General features: G+C 44.4%; 1 protein-coding gene across 27 annotated transcripts in view; it reads right to left on the bottom strand.

The window, feature by feature from the left end:
* The window catches only part of MAP2 (microtubule associated protein 2), a 236,915-nt gene that overhangs the window by 99,184 nt on the left and 123,451 nt on the right, over positions 1 to 14,280 (bottom strand). For 24 of the 27 annotated variants that reach the window (XM_075094011.1, XM_075093996.1, XM_075093999.1 and 21 more), the window contains one exon: positions 4,138 to 4,197. The exons of the other annotated variants lie outside the window; for them this stretch is intronic. The gene's annotated coding sequence lies outside the window, so the exon portion shown is untranslated. The remainder of the gene's footprint in view (positions 1 to 4,137; positions 4,198 to 14,280) is intronic. 27 annotated transcript variants of the gene reach the window in all.

Below are 14,280 nucleotides of genomic sequence, written 5' to 3'. Positions count from 1 at the left end.
GAGGAAAACCAAAGGCTACTTTGGTACAAGAACCCTGTGGCCATTGGTAAGTTTTAGCTGGAAGCTAAAGGTTTCTTGCAAGTGAGATTGCAGAACAGCCTACCAGTTGGCAGGAGACTATTTTTAAGAAGGAGGTTGATGAACGAGGATTGGATGCCACAGTGACTGCGAGAGGAGGCATGGCATGAGCCTCCTTCAGCCCTGTGTCAGAACCACCCAGGTGGGGATGCCTCCCTGCAACCCTCACAATGCCAACCAGGAGACACTCAAGATGGCTGCATAGAAAAGAGAAGACAATGCCAGTAACACCCTTAAACTATATCTTGCATTCTGGCTACTTATAATCTTTCCCTAGTTCTACAAATATAATTGAGAAAAAAAAAAACACCAAAGTAAGCAAAATGAAAAAATGAGAACATCTCTAGAGTTTTTGACTCTCCAGAAATCAAGACATTTCATCTGTAGCTACTACAAGAAATCCTTCTAGCTGGTATCAATTCACATCCCTTTTCCTAAAAACTGTTCTAACCATTGCTCACTGACATCTTTCCGTACAATGTTAACTTCCAACCAGCAGTGAGGGAAATTTCTAAGCCTGAAATACAAGCTACAGTGTATTTAAAGTGCAGTCACTTAAAGTGCACTTAGATCTCTACAGAATTCCTATAAGATGTGCCTGTATCTGAAGAGGTTACAACCTAATCAAACAAAATATTAATACACAAATGTTCTCCCTGAGTATACCGCAGGTTCACCTTGGCCTGATGCTGACCTCAAGCCTCTGCTCAGGATGGCTGCCACCAAGCACTTTCCCCATCTACGTGCCTTTCCTTCTGAGCATCAGTAGATTCATGGTAGAAAAAGAAGTGCAAGTAATCCTTATACTTAAAAGGCTACTCGAAATTATTAGGAATCTCCACATGACAGAGCCTTTGGAGGGTGTTAGAATTCCCTCTCTGCTTAGAAACAGCCCAACACCAGGCCTAGGCAGAGCCCAGGTGAGCAAGTTGTCTTGGTACCTTCCTGTTGTGGAGTGCCTTCACAGAACAGCTCACATGCAGAGACAGCACAGTGAAAAGCTCATGCCAGAAGGAGATGCTGAGTTTGTTCAATGCACGGGGAATCATGGGGCCCAGTGACCAGTGTGAAGAGTCACTGCAGCAGCCCCAGAAGCCTCAGAAGCAAAACCACCCTATCAGAGAATGCTGTAATGCTTCCAAAGGTGAGCCCGCAGCTCCAAATACTGCAAACCAGCTGTACCAACACAGCCCAGCTCAGAGGGATGTGAGCTTTATCACCCATCCCTGCCCCTCTGTGCCACCTAGCTGGTTCTGTTACTCCTGCTCCCTGTCAAACAGCCCAGTCCGGGGATGCTTTTACACAGGAGGCAACATGACAGTCTCCTTTTCCTGAGTGCTTACCTCCTTTATCACAACCTTCCCCGTCACCCACCTGCAGCACATTATTTCCACTGCTAGTTTTCACTGTTAGTTTTAGTCACTACAGAGACAAAGGGACACAGGACAGACAGCAATGTTCACAAGACTTTATACCCTGTTTTTATCTCCTAACCACTGATGCAGTGACCCTGTATAGAAAATAATAGTTCTGATGGACAATTGTTTCCTGCTCTTTTCCTTTGAGACTTGCCCACTCCTTAAACTGTCTATGTCAACCCAGCAGTGCCAATAGGCTATGGGGCACTCCATGGATATAGCCTTTATTTCAAGAGCAATAATTTAGGCCTGTCAGTTAAAGATGGGACCTGCACAGACAATTTAAGCTTTGCAAAGTAGATGTCTGAGAATGTATTTTATCACCAGTGGAATATTATCAACGGAGAAATGGTAAATGCAATAAAACTGCCCGCTACTTTAAGTCTTACAGGCTAATTTAATCCTTCATTTAGTACTTGCACGCTGCTGCAAGGGTATTCTTGGGCCATGGGAAAATTCCTGAAGCGTGCAGGATCACTGTAAGCAGCCTTATGCTGCCCTCCACCCTCGAAGACACTGGCAGGGAGCCAGCCCGCAGGCACGCTGGGCTGCTGTATATGCTGGCTGCCCCTGGGGAGCCTGATGTGAGCGAGTGCCAGGGCTGGGATGGCTCCGGCCCTGCAGCAGTTTACCATCCAAAAAGCTGCTTCCCAAACTGCTGGGCTGCTTGTGCCATGCTTTCCGAGAGGAGGAGTAGCACTGAAATTTAGTGCAACAACAAAAGACACCCTAAACCCCAGGCACACCAGCAGGGGACAGGAGAGGCTGGCACACACAGCCTTCATTTGCCTCCTGCAGGCCATGGCAGGCCTGGGCTGCCAAGGCGTGCAAGAGAGAAAAGTTCATGGATGAAAAGTGAACCACTTGGTACTTGTGTGTGTGCTTTATACAGCCTAAAAACTTAGAGGGCCAAATTTGATTCTTGATTTCCATTTCCTTCAAATTCATAGGGCCAGGAGAGACTGCATGCAGAAGTAAACTAGGGGGCTGGTCAGGAAATGGATAGATATATTGGCTTAAAAAAAGCTCAAGAAGTCCAAAACGAGCCTCGTGCCCAGTACATACACTTACACATGTAAGTGCACGCATGCACGTACACACAGATCCTAGATCATACACTATTACAGATCTTTCATTCTATAGCTTGCCTTCTTTTAAAGCTGTGCTTGATCTTTCCATTTTTTCATCATTAAGCATCTTGGCAGCCTCAGAAGCGTGGTACAGAGTTTTTTGGGGGAATAGGGAATACTCATTTTGCCCACAAAAGAGCAGAAAAACCACGAAAGATTTAAAAATACTGCATAATCCTACAGTCAATTCTCTGTAAACTGAATCTTTACCACACTTTTCAGATGTGAAAAAAATGAAAGCTTGTGAAATTTCAGTAAAATAAGGTCCAGAAATGACTTCCCACTGACTGATTAATATTCCCAAATAATCACTCATTATTAGTTGCTTTTTCTACCCAATTAAGTATAATCTCACCTAAGAAACATCCTAAACTAGCATAATCCAGTGCCTTTTTATTAACAGCAGCAACACAGAGGAGGTAACTTTTACTAGCTGGATAAAACTTGTATGTGTGTGTGTTCATGCTCCCCCTCAAAGGATGCAGAGCTTGAACCTTCTCTGGCTTGCTGAGCTGAGAGGAGAGCCTGGGCCAGCGACCACCAACCCAGTATGCCTTACATCTCACCCCTCCATAGGCTTCTACATTCATCTCCTGAGCTCACTGAAACCTCCTTGTTTAGGTTGTGTTGCAAGTCCAGGGCAAACACAACATGTCACCCCAGAAGAATGGCAGTATTTCATCCTGCCCTGCCCAAGTGAAGTTACAATAGCAGAGACTCGGGCACTTTGCCACCCTAATCACTCTGCCCTCCTGCATTTTTTTTTCTTCTGCTTCATATGAAGTCTTTCAATCAAAATCCATTCCCATTTCACAAAGTTCAATACCCTCTCTTAGCATTTCAAACTCATGCTTGTGAGAACAGAAAATACGTTCGCTTGTAAATCAATCTGAAATGAATACATGTGTGTAAGAAAATACTGGCAAAGCAAGTATCTGCTCATCCACATGACAGAGGCAGCACAGGTTCTCTCTGACATTTGTTTTCAGTCTTCTGAGGCGAGGTCCCTGGAAAGTGTAGTCTTTTTCAGAGAGGAGAAAAAGTGCATTTCTTTGATCCGACCCAATCATTTTAGATTCTGAAGATCAGGCAGTATTATGCTTGCCCCTACTCTGCCGAACCGTACTCATCCTTTTGGAGTGCAAATCACTGCAGCGGTAGGGCATGACAAACCAGAGCAGCGTGGAGCAAGACCGACACCTCTCTCAGATGCTATGCCTTTGTATCAACACCATCTTACATCCTTTCTACCCAGAGCTGTAAACAGGTTTTTGCTAAGCCAAAAGCAAGACGACAGCCTCTTTGACAACAGGTAGAGTGGCTCCCGTCAGACATAGGAGGCTTTTAAAATAAAAAAAAACCATGGAGGATTACAAAAGCAGGAACTAACCCTGGTAAAATAAAGTGTTCCAGAAGCTAGAGGAGTTTTCTTCTTGCTCTTTTCTCAAGCCTCCCTGGTCTGTTGAAGCAGCTTCTTTGTGAAACTATGCTAACATGTAAAAAGGTCATACCTGTTTAAGCAGATGATAGGATGCTGTGTCTGGTTGTTAAACAAGGTAAACTCTTTGTTCCTATAAAGAAATAGAAATACATACTCTATTTAGTCTCCACTCAGTGAATTTAGCATAAACTCAATAAGGACTATAAGATGCTGCATATTTGTACACTATGTCTGAGCCTTTTTCTCTTGGGTTTATTTCCCAAGGCTCACTTGAGAACTCATTAACTCAGATCCCCTGTTATGTCCAGCCTGCTCTGGGACAACCAAGGAGCTGCTTAATCCCTAGGCCTGACCTAAGAAAAGCTGACAATGGCTGCAAAAGGCCACCACTTGGAGCACAGCACACTCCCAGCCAGACTCCCACCACTGGGAGATCTGGCACGGCTGCTGTACGCACCATCTCTGCTGCCGAAGGATCTCAAATACGAATGAGGAAAATGGTTGCAAAGATGCCCAGAAAGTAATGGAAGAAGAACAGGAGCCCCCTACTGACTTCCCAGCAAGACACTTCAAGACACCAATGCAGGGAACAACTCCAATCTCTTCTTAAAAATGGGGTTTTTTTTTGCCTCACTTGTATAGCAGATGGTCTTAAGTTTTCTCCAGTTTATCTGGAATAAATAGCAAAAGTTACCACAGAATTTACTACCCGTTTTGTGACCCTCTTCGCTCAGTGAGAAATGCTTGGACACCAAATGTGGTTAGCCTATTGAAATAACCTGCTGTGCATGACCTGCTAAACACCCTCTCTCCGTATTGTAAGTCTTTGATGACAGCTCACTGGGGAAAACATTACAGATGCAAGCAGCAGAGAGACACTGAAATGGCTGCAATCAGGGTGAAAGGGGTCTTCTCGCTATATGCGTCTTGAGTATATCCTAAGTATCATAATGGGGACAGCAGATACTATTGTCTATATTTAAGGCTGCCCAGTTCCTCACCCCTCAGATACTTGTAACTCTGTTGATTTTTAAGTGTTCAGAAATTAATTCTGACTCATGCTAATGCTTTGCTTCAGGAGTTGTTTGTTTTAAAGCTTCAGCAAGAATGGGCCAGGCATTTCCAGGGACTAGATTAGTGAGAAATATATGACTAAAGCCAAGTTAAAAGGAGGCTAGTATTAAGGTAATGATAAAAAATAGGATGTGAGTATGCAATTAGAGAGAATCATAATGCCTACGCACAAAGGGGACTAACGTTAAGCTGGAGAGCAGTTCAGGCTTTTCCTGTTTCCAAGCCTAGACTCTCATTCTTTGACACTGAGTTAGCCTCCTTGCCTGCACCCTGTCACTGGCATGGGGCTGTGCTAGCTACAGCTTTCCACCAGTTTGCCCAGGTAACATCCAGTAAGAACTGAAAGGTTTTGCTGCCTTGAAGGGGGGACTTTCAGACAGTTCTGACAGCAATAAATGGGAAGCGTCTGCTCCACCTTACCGCAGAGGCTGTCGGCAAGCGTACCGTTCACTTACATGCAATAATTAGTTACACTAAATGAGCTATGTGGAAATGAGGCTCCAGCCAGCATCAATTCTACCCACCCGCAGGATGAAGAGGAATGTTAAAATAAGCTAATTAAATTTGCTCTGGCTCAGCAGAAAGATCAATGTTCTCGACAGCTGAGCGTTCAGCACTCGGCGTCCCAACAGCCCTCTGATGTGTCACTGATTCAAAATAATGCCACATAGTCAGAACCAGAGGAGGTGGACGCACGCCTCTCGGGAGAGGTAAATGCAAAAGACAGAGGCATTCAACAGGACATTAACAGAAGGAGCGACACACCTACAACAAATCCCAGATGGCCTTAAGAAATCTTCAATGATTTTTTAAAAAATAAAAATTGGCTTTGTACTTTCACGTTGTCTACTCTACCAGCACTGGGCATGCACTCTAATAGTCTGAACTGAAACTCAGTCACCTCTCCGCTAAAGGTCTACCACAATAAATGTGATTCTAGCCAGCAGCAGAACACCAAAAATACCAGACAATCAAAATACAAGATGCCAGAAGTGGGAGGCAGTTTTGCTACCCCAGGAATTTGCTGGGGACAGGCTGTAATCAGCATTTCCACCTCTTGCTGACCGGGAAGATAATGTGATGTTTCAAAGATTCTTCCCTTAGAAAACAGGAGAGAGTCCCACACAGAGGAACCAACAGCTCCACATTCAGGGCAGTTATCTAGAAAGCAAGAAGTTAAATTTTAAGTGCCTAGTCAGTATCTGGCACCACAGATATGAACGGGGTTTTCCACTTCCTATAAGCATATTCTAATAATCACGGAACAGACAGTGTAAGGAAGGGTTTCTTTTTGTTTGTTTTCCTCCCTAGCCCTCTTGCTTCGGACAGAAATCCCTGAAAATCTTGTCCCAATATGGAATTCATTTAAATTAGCACAGTCTTTAGAAAAGCTTTGTGCTTTGATGAAGGGACATGCTGGCTTGTTGGTGCTTTGGTGCCGGGACCGCAGGGCACGGCACTTTGGCTGCACTGAGAATCACCCTGTCCAAGGAAGAGGGCACAAAACAGATGAGCTGTTTTTCACTCCTAATGGGAAGCTGCTATTCAGAGACCCTTCAACCTTGGACATGAAAATCTTTGCCAGATCACACAAGTTTATCACAATTAATAAACCTGCTGAAGTCCTGTTCACAAATACAGACTGATAAGTGCATTTAGCATACCTTTATTTCCACTTAAGTACATTGTAAAGTTTTTCTGTTGATGCAGACTAACACAGGTCTAGACAGCTGTAGGCTGGATGCACTGCAACCTAGCATAAAATGGATAAGGGTACCTGTTCATTCTGGCTCTGCCATTCACCTCTGTGTAGAGCACGTCACCACCTGCATCCTACTTCCCCTGTTGTATATATTAGGGATTGCACCCCTTTCTTTTTGTTAAACACTTTAACAACTACCTATAAAAACTGACAGAAAAAACCCAACGTGCATATACATACGCACGCACGAGCGAGGACTGACCTCTTTTATGCACGAGCTATTTACAACTATTCTTCACTAATGTGCACCTACTCGGGCTTCTCCTCTTAAACTTTCAATAACAACTTGCATGACAGATTTATACATTTTATTCAATAGAAAAAAAGTTTCTGTATTTCACAGGAGCTGTTTCTCTTCCTTTCAATTTTGGGGGGCTTTTCAAAGACTCTTATCAAGCAACGCACCTGTTCAGTTATTCATGATGAAAATTATAAGGACTAAGCGCATACTTTTCCTAAGCTGTTCCACTTTTCCCCCTCAGAAAGGAGCTGTGCTGTCGTCCTGAGGGATCAGCCCATTCTCCCAAGGCCCTGACCCTGCTTTGCAGAGATCTATTAGCTTCACTGAGCTGCCTGCAGAATTGTACATTTAAGAGTATAAACTCCTCAGTCTGCGAGCTTGTCTTTTGCTATGTATTCCCCCAGAGCAGCATGCAAGCAATGATAAAAACCTAAATTGCCACAAATTACTTTTAAGCATTTAGTGTTTTGCCCAACAATGCATTATACACATCAGTCTGCAAACACTAAAGCTGCAAATGGATCCAATCCATTAGCACCAAAGCTTCCCCCATAGCTTTTTCCTTTTAGAGCACACTCTCCTCCTCCTTCCCACTTCCCACCCCCCTCCTGCTTTCCCCTCGGCAGCACAGTCTTAAAGTAACCTAACAAACATTTTTCAAAATAAAATAATCTGATATCTGGAGGGCAGGACTCACTACACATTTATTGTTCAGTTTCTAAAGTGGTAGGGAATGAAGGTCAAATATATCCAAATTTCAGCTGCTGGTGATGTGGACAGCAAATGGCTTTAACGCACTGCAGCTAAATCCAGAGGCCAGTTATGCTGGTGTAAATTGCTGACAATCAGCAGAAGCCAGCAGCTTACCCTGGCTGCAGATGTAGCCCAGAAATTCAGAAAGGACTATAGTAAGATGGTGCCTCAACTGGAGAATCAAGAATCCAGAGCCACCCTGATTGAGAAAGACCCCTACTGAAATTTTCACCATCACTTTGAATGGGCTTTAAGCAGCACATAGCTCAGTACTCCTCCTGCTCCTAGGACACATCTACCTCTGAAAGCTGGCTTAGCAGTACAGTTAGGAAATGTTCCCTTTTGACTCAGCAGATCTAGAAAAAGCTTTAACGTTGCAAAAACAAGCAACACTGATCTTCCCATCACAAATTTATTTATTCTAAACACTATTAAATTGCTTCTGTTACAAATTACTGGATTACTCTCAACGCTTTTTAATTCCCACTGCTTGTCCAGTGACTACAGAAATTGCCTTTGCACTGTAAAATCCACATCAAATTTTTCAGTAGGTTAAAAGAAATTTTCAAAACCCTACAAAGCTGAGGAAAGTTTATTTATGGGGAAAAGAATCTTGGGACTGCTGCTGCTAGTCTGAGCAGCTCACAGCTGCGAAGGTAGAGGAGACTTGTCAGGCTTGTCAGGTTGTGAGGAAGAGATGGGGAAGATGAAAAGCACTCTCAGCATCGAAGAGTCTTTGGTAACTGGAGCCTGAAATATGCTGCAGACAGGAGACACTGTTCAATCATTTATGGAAATCAAGGTTAGCACTGTCAGCATAGTTGGCTTGGGAGGAAACAGTTTCCTCATCCTCTTGGCACAGAATTAACTTGGCTACATTAGTGGCTGCCAATAAGCAAGGAATAAAGAAAGGAAACAGAGAAGGACAAGAAAAGCAAAGGATAAAATGAATACATCAATATTTTCACAGCTTGCATACAGCAGCCCAGCTAGTACCCCAAGGGGGTTTATGTTTCAGGAACCTCAGAGACAATTGCTACATTTGATGAAAATATGTGGTGTCTGGGTTTTACAAACTGTCTCTCTAATAGTGTATCTGATTTTATAACAAGGAAGAAAAGAAATTGTTCTGATGACAATTACTGCTGAGGCGTTTGAGGCATTTTGCCACGTTTACTGGCATAGACCTGTCATTAACACTCCATTTCTCTTAACTACAACTTACTTCCTTTGTAGTTGCTCAGTAAAGATAGGTCTGGGGGCTGTTTTCCTGGTCTTGTCAAGATGAATTTTAAGGCATGCTTGAAAGATGTGCCACCTGCTATTTTATATCTATAATTTATTGTATAATGAGTTCCTATAAATTCTTATGATAGCTTAAGAGACTTGTAAAATGAATTGCTGGCCTATTTTTTTCTCAGTTCGTCAGCAAAGCAAAAAGAGCTCAGGTCACTTTGAGTTCCTCCAGACGCTCCCTTTGGTCGCAGCTCTGGCCAGCTTCCTCCACAGAAGAATGTGGCCTCCAGGAGAAGGGCCATTATGAGACTTTCACTGCTAACTGAGAGATGCTGGCATAGCAACATACCACAGTTTTTGCCATTTGCTTTATGAAGTCTCGGCTATTTCAGATATCCATTAAATTGTTGTATGGACACAAGCTAAGTCTTCACACGCTGGAGAGGAAAAGCTCACCAGAGACTCCTTTCTGGACAAGGACAGTCTGTTACAGTCATTTAGTGAAACAGAAACCAGAAACCCTGCAAGTCGGCAGGCAAGAGAAAGTATTTATTTAAGATCTGGGACTGAGAAATCTTTCACCTATTTGGGGCACACTATTCTCACCTCAATATCACACACCAGATTACATGTTTCCACACTTGGGTCTAGCACCACACACACAGCAGTCCCATCAGAGGCTGACGACTTTTCCATTTGGGACATAACAGTCCCCTACCTCTTAGGGCCAAGACCTTGCCTACTAATAAGTTTGTAGGAAGTGATTGTGATTTCTTCCTCTTATTTTTCCTTAATAAACAGCAAAAAAACCCCACCCCTGAACCTACTTCAGAATAAGGGTACTGTACCACATGCATCTTATTAAATCCTGCATTTAATCTGTCTTTGGACTAACAGCACTTTCCAAAACAAGCCATAGCCTTCAGTAAGCTCATGGATGCAAAACCAAAAGTGTGTGTTGAAATGAGACTGTTCCCAAGCAGAGCTCTCACAGCGAATAAAGCCAGGATGTGCCAAGATTGCAGAGGGCTTTCTGTCTCAGTCATGAATGACAGGCACCATCAACAGAGAAAATCAGCCATTGCCTTTCATCCCCTTACAAAAGCCTTGACAGCCAAGCTGTTGTAAACGAACAGTATAGGAGTCTTTCCCTCAGACACCACAGTAATTTGGTGGGAGGAAAAGGGGAGAGAGGACAGGAAGGAAGAAGAGGGTCTGAGGAGCTGGGACAAAGCGTTGCAATGAGACTGACAGCTGGGAAGAGCCACTGCCAGCTTTGCTAAGCATGGACTTAGGGAAGCTGAAGATGTGCTGCCCAGGGCACCCAGAGCACGCAGGGCCCTGTGCATCTGGACAAGCCTGGCGCGAGCACAGACCACAGACTGGCCACAGGTCTGTGCTGCCTACACTGCTAACTCCAGGGACATGCTTCAGCCCAGCAGCAAGGAGGTCATTTTCTCAGTTGCTGGTGTTCAGTCCTGTCCTACCACAGTGGTAGAAAATTCACCCCAGGGGGAAAGCAGCAGTACATTACTCCATGCTAAGCTCTATATGCTCCTCTGGTTTCTAGGCTTTCTTGTCCAAAGTTAAAGGAGGGTTTCCTTTCCCTACAGCATCCAGGACTGTAATACATATATAGCCCACACGTGGGGGTGTAGGTGAACAGACAAGGCAGCTGCAACAACTGCCGTCCAAAGGACAGCACAGAAGTCTTTCACCATTACTGAAGGTCTTAAGGGGCAGAAAGGGGGCTTTCTGCAGCTGAGAGATGAAGGAGGACAAAAAAGAGGGGGTTAGAAAGCAAGACCTGCTGTGCTGGCTTGGCTCCATCCTCTTGCTTGAGGACCCTTTTCTAACACACCTGTTCTGTTCATCCTGTGGATTTCCCTGTGATATACCAGGCAGACAGAAAATTTCCTCAGTACATCCTACACCCAAGAGTCAACAGTATTTCAGAGGTGTGATAGAAATGCAAAGTAAGACACAAGTAAAATATGTCACTTTTTTTTGGCTTGGGTTGGGTTTCCTTTTCTTGTCAGCATGATATTATACATTGCAAGGGTGTCAATTAAACTTCAAAAGATGATTCTGATGAAGAAGTAATAAAATTTCATCTTACAGGTTTGTAGACTGAGCTACTTCCTGTGGGTAACAGAGTGGGTTTCTGCCTGAGACCAGGAGAAAACCAAGGTCTCTCAGCTCCTGCCTCTAATAATAAGGTCAAACATACATTCCCAGCATTGCCCCTGATGTAACACGGTGTGTAACTCCACACTCCTGGGTGACCAAGTGCAGCCTTTTCCCAGCATGCCTGTTAACACAAACTACATGATGCCAGAAGAGCAACAGTTCAAGATTCAGGGCTGCTCTAGGGCTGTATGGGGAAGCCACGTTAGCCTATGGTTAGTGCACAGGTTCCTGTAATTAGCTGGCTGTATGTTATCTCTAATTTTAAATGCTCCGAAGTTAACTTTGAGGAGTGGAGAGCAGACTGTGCAAATTGTGCAGTACCCATGGTAACTGAGTTCAAGCTGTGGTTTTACACTGAGATGGATATATTTGAAACAATATGGCCCAAAGCACCAGATTAAATAAGGAAGGGACACAGAAAACATTGGCTAAAATGCATTCTTAAAGGCATGGCTCCAACAATGTGGTCCAATATTGTGCCACTAGAGATGCCCAAGATAAATACAAATGGCACAAAAACATTGCCTGAAGACCTCTACCTGGCAGCAAATGTGACAGTACATCTTAGCAGGCATTCCCAGCCTTTTTTTTTTTGCAGAAATTATAGTACCATACTTTGGATTTCTGCTTCTTCCATCTCTCCAGTTTAGAGCATTCCAGCCAAGCAGTGATGTGGCAGTACCGACTACACCCCATGGCACACTATGGAAGTTTTACTGGCACTATTTTGGAACTAACCGTATTGGTTTGCTCATGATCATGTCGACAGTCCCATTTCACATGCATCCCAGTAGTACACGCGCTTCCCATGCACCATACAACTGCAGAGCGAAAGCTCCCAGAGGCTTTAAATCTTTTATCTTCTAAATCACCCCTAAACTGCTTATCTCCATTAGCAATCTGGAATGCACAAGTCACCTGTCACAGGGTGAAGGGGAATTAAGTGAAGCAAAGTCTTTTAGTAGTTGAGAACTGGAAGCTTTTTGCGTGCTTTGCTGGGGATTTTCTGGACATCCCCTGCTGTCATTTTCTCCAGGCCTGCCTGGAGGTCTGCACCTCCAGAGTACCAAGAAATGACCACTGCCATCCCCTGCACATCCCAGCCAGGCACCCCAGGGGTAGCGTCTATAAACTGTTATCACCCTAATTAGGCCACGTTACATCAGCTCAGGAACCATTTGCTGGGCTGTCCCGCTTCACAACTTCCTCATTCAGCTTCAGAGGTTTTGGGAAAGCCCCCAAAGTGCCAGATGCTTTCACAAAAAGATATCCACAGACTGGACTTCAACCCTGGTGAGTGCCAGCCTCCCTTCTGTGCCAGGATAGAGCTCACCAGAGGAACCTGAGACCATGACAGAGACTTCACTGAGGTCTGCAGTGAGAACACAGTGAGAGGTGACTTAGGAGAGGACAGGGGACGACAGCAGCCCTTGAGGACAGAATCACCATCTCCCTGCTCTGGATAGACAGTCTAACCAAGGCATCTGTCAAGATTAAGTCACAGTTGTCCTAGGCCAACTGCTTGACTCTGCTGCAGGAGGTGCCCTGCCTGGTAGCCAAAGGGTCGGAGAAAATAGCTACATGTGCCTTGGCTGTTTGACTTCGTCATTCCTCTTGAATGGTTAGGTTATGTCAACCTAACATGCTGAGTTGTGACCCAAGTCACCTGGAACCCCGCGACGTGGTCTGTCTTGCTGCCCCTCCAGCATGGGAGACCACCATGGATAGGCGGGTGGAGCAGACATGGTGCGTGAGGAACATCTGAAGTTGTGACAGTGAATGCTGCTGGGTACTGTCTGTCAGTCAGGATGGCTGCATGTGGGAGACCCACTGCACAAACATCCAATCACCACCACTAGGGACTGCACACTCCATGGAAGGAGACAGAGACTTGCATGTATGCATGACTTCCTATAACTCAGTAAGAAGCACAAAAGTTTTTCCATAAGTAGTAATAATTTTTGAAAAAATTTGGCTACTTTTCACTCAAACAACATCTATCCCCAAATTTGGAATATAACATCACTTCATTTTCTGCTTGACCAACATCAATGCTCATAAAGGTGGACTGTCTCTACTATGCCAGGGCCTGCTGAAGTAACCACACCTGCCGTAAAATTCCTCTTAGCATGCATGGTTCCTGTTTTGTCGAAAAACTAGTAACCTGCTGATGACTGAAGTAAATGAGCAATGCTCCATGCCAGAGAGAATATGATACCAGGACCAGCCAACAAGAGGTGTTTCCACTGTGAAACTGGACTCACCAGCAGTTGTATATTCAGCCCCAGAACACAGGGTGGTTGGGACCCACATGTCCACATCCAGCCTTGCCCTCTTCTCCTGTTTACCCCTCATTCCACTGTCCACCTGTCTTTTCCCTCCTCCTTGCTAAACTCTTCAAAACCACAAACTCAAATAATATTTGCCTAGCATCAGGCATTTCATAAAAAATTCCAACTTCGTTAGAAGATCAGTGATGCTTATGGGACATGGGTCCCAAAAGTGCCACCATCACATGGTTCCCCAGTGGTGCGACAGTAAGAAAATTATCCAAAGAGACTGAAGAACGATAGTCCCTAAGAGCCTCAGTCCCTGAAATCCCTAAAAACAAAAGCTCTTACTTTTGTATCTAATAAAGAAATTAAGAAAATATTGGCAAAATCTCTTCTCCCGCTCTCACATTTATGTAAAAGCCCGTGCCTGTTTGCAGTAGAGTACAGGTGGGTTCAGCTGACAAGAATTCAGACACAGCTGTCTCGCTGCATGCAGGTAAGAAATCTGTAAATATACTGATGGGCTTGGGCAGAGTGCTGTCATAAAACAGAATTTTGAGATGGGGTGGAGGCTCCAGAACAGACTGTGGGTGCTTCCTGAGAGGCTGTCAAGGCCCAGCTTCACATCTTCTCTCCAAAGCAGATGTGTAAACAAATTCTAGTCACAGACTTTAGACCATTATA

This window comes from Phalacrocorax aristotelis, chromosome 5 (genome assembly GCF_949628215.1).
Source record: "Phalacrocorax aristotelis chromosome 5, bGulAri2.1, whole genome shotgun sequence".
NCBI lineage: Eukaryota > Metazoa > Chordata > Aves > Suliformes > Phalacrocoracidae > Phalacrocorax > Phalacrocorax aristotelis.
This window is presented reverse-complemented; position numbering and strand designations above follow the sequence as displayed.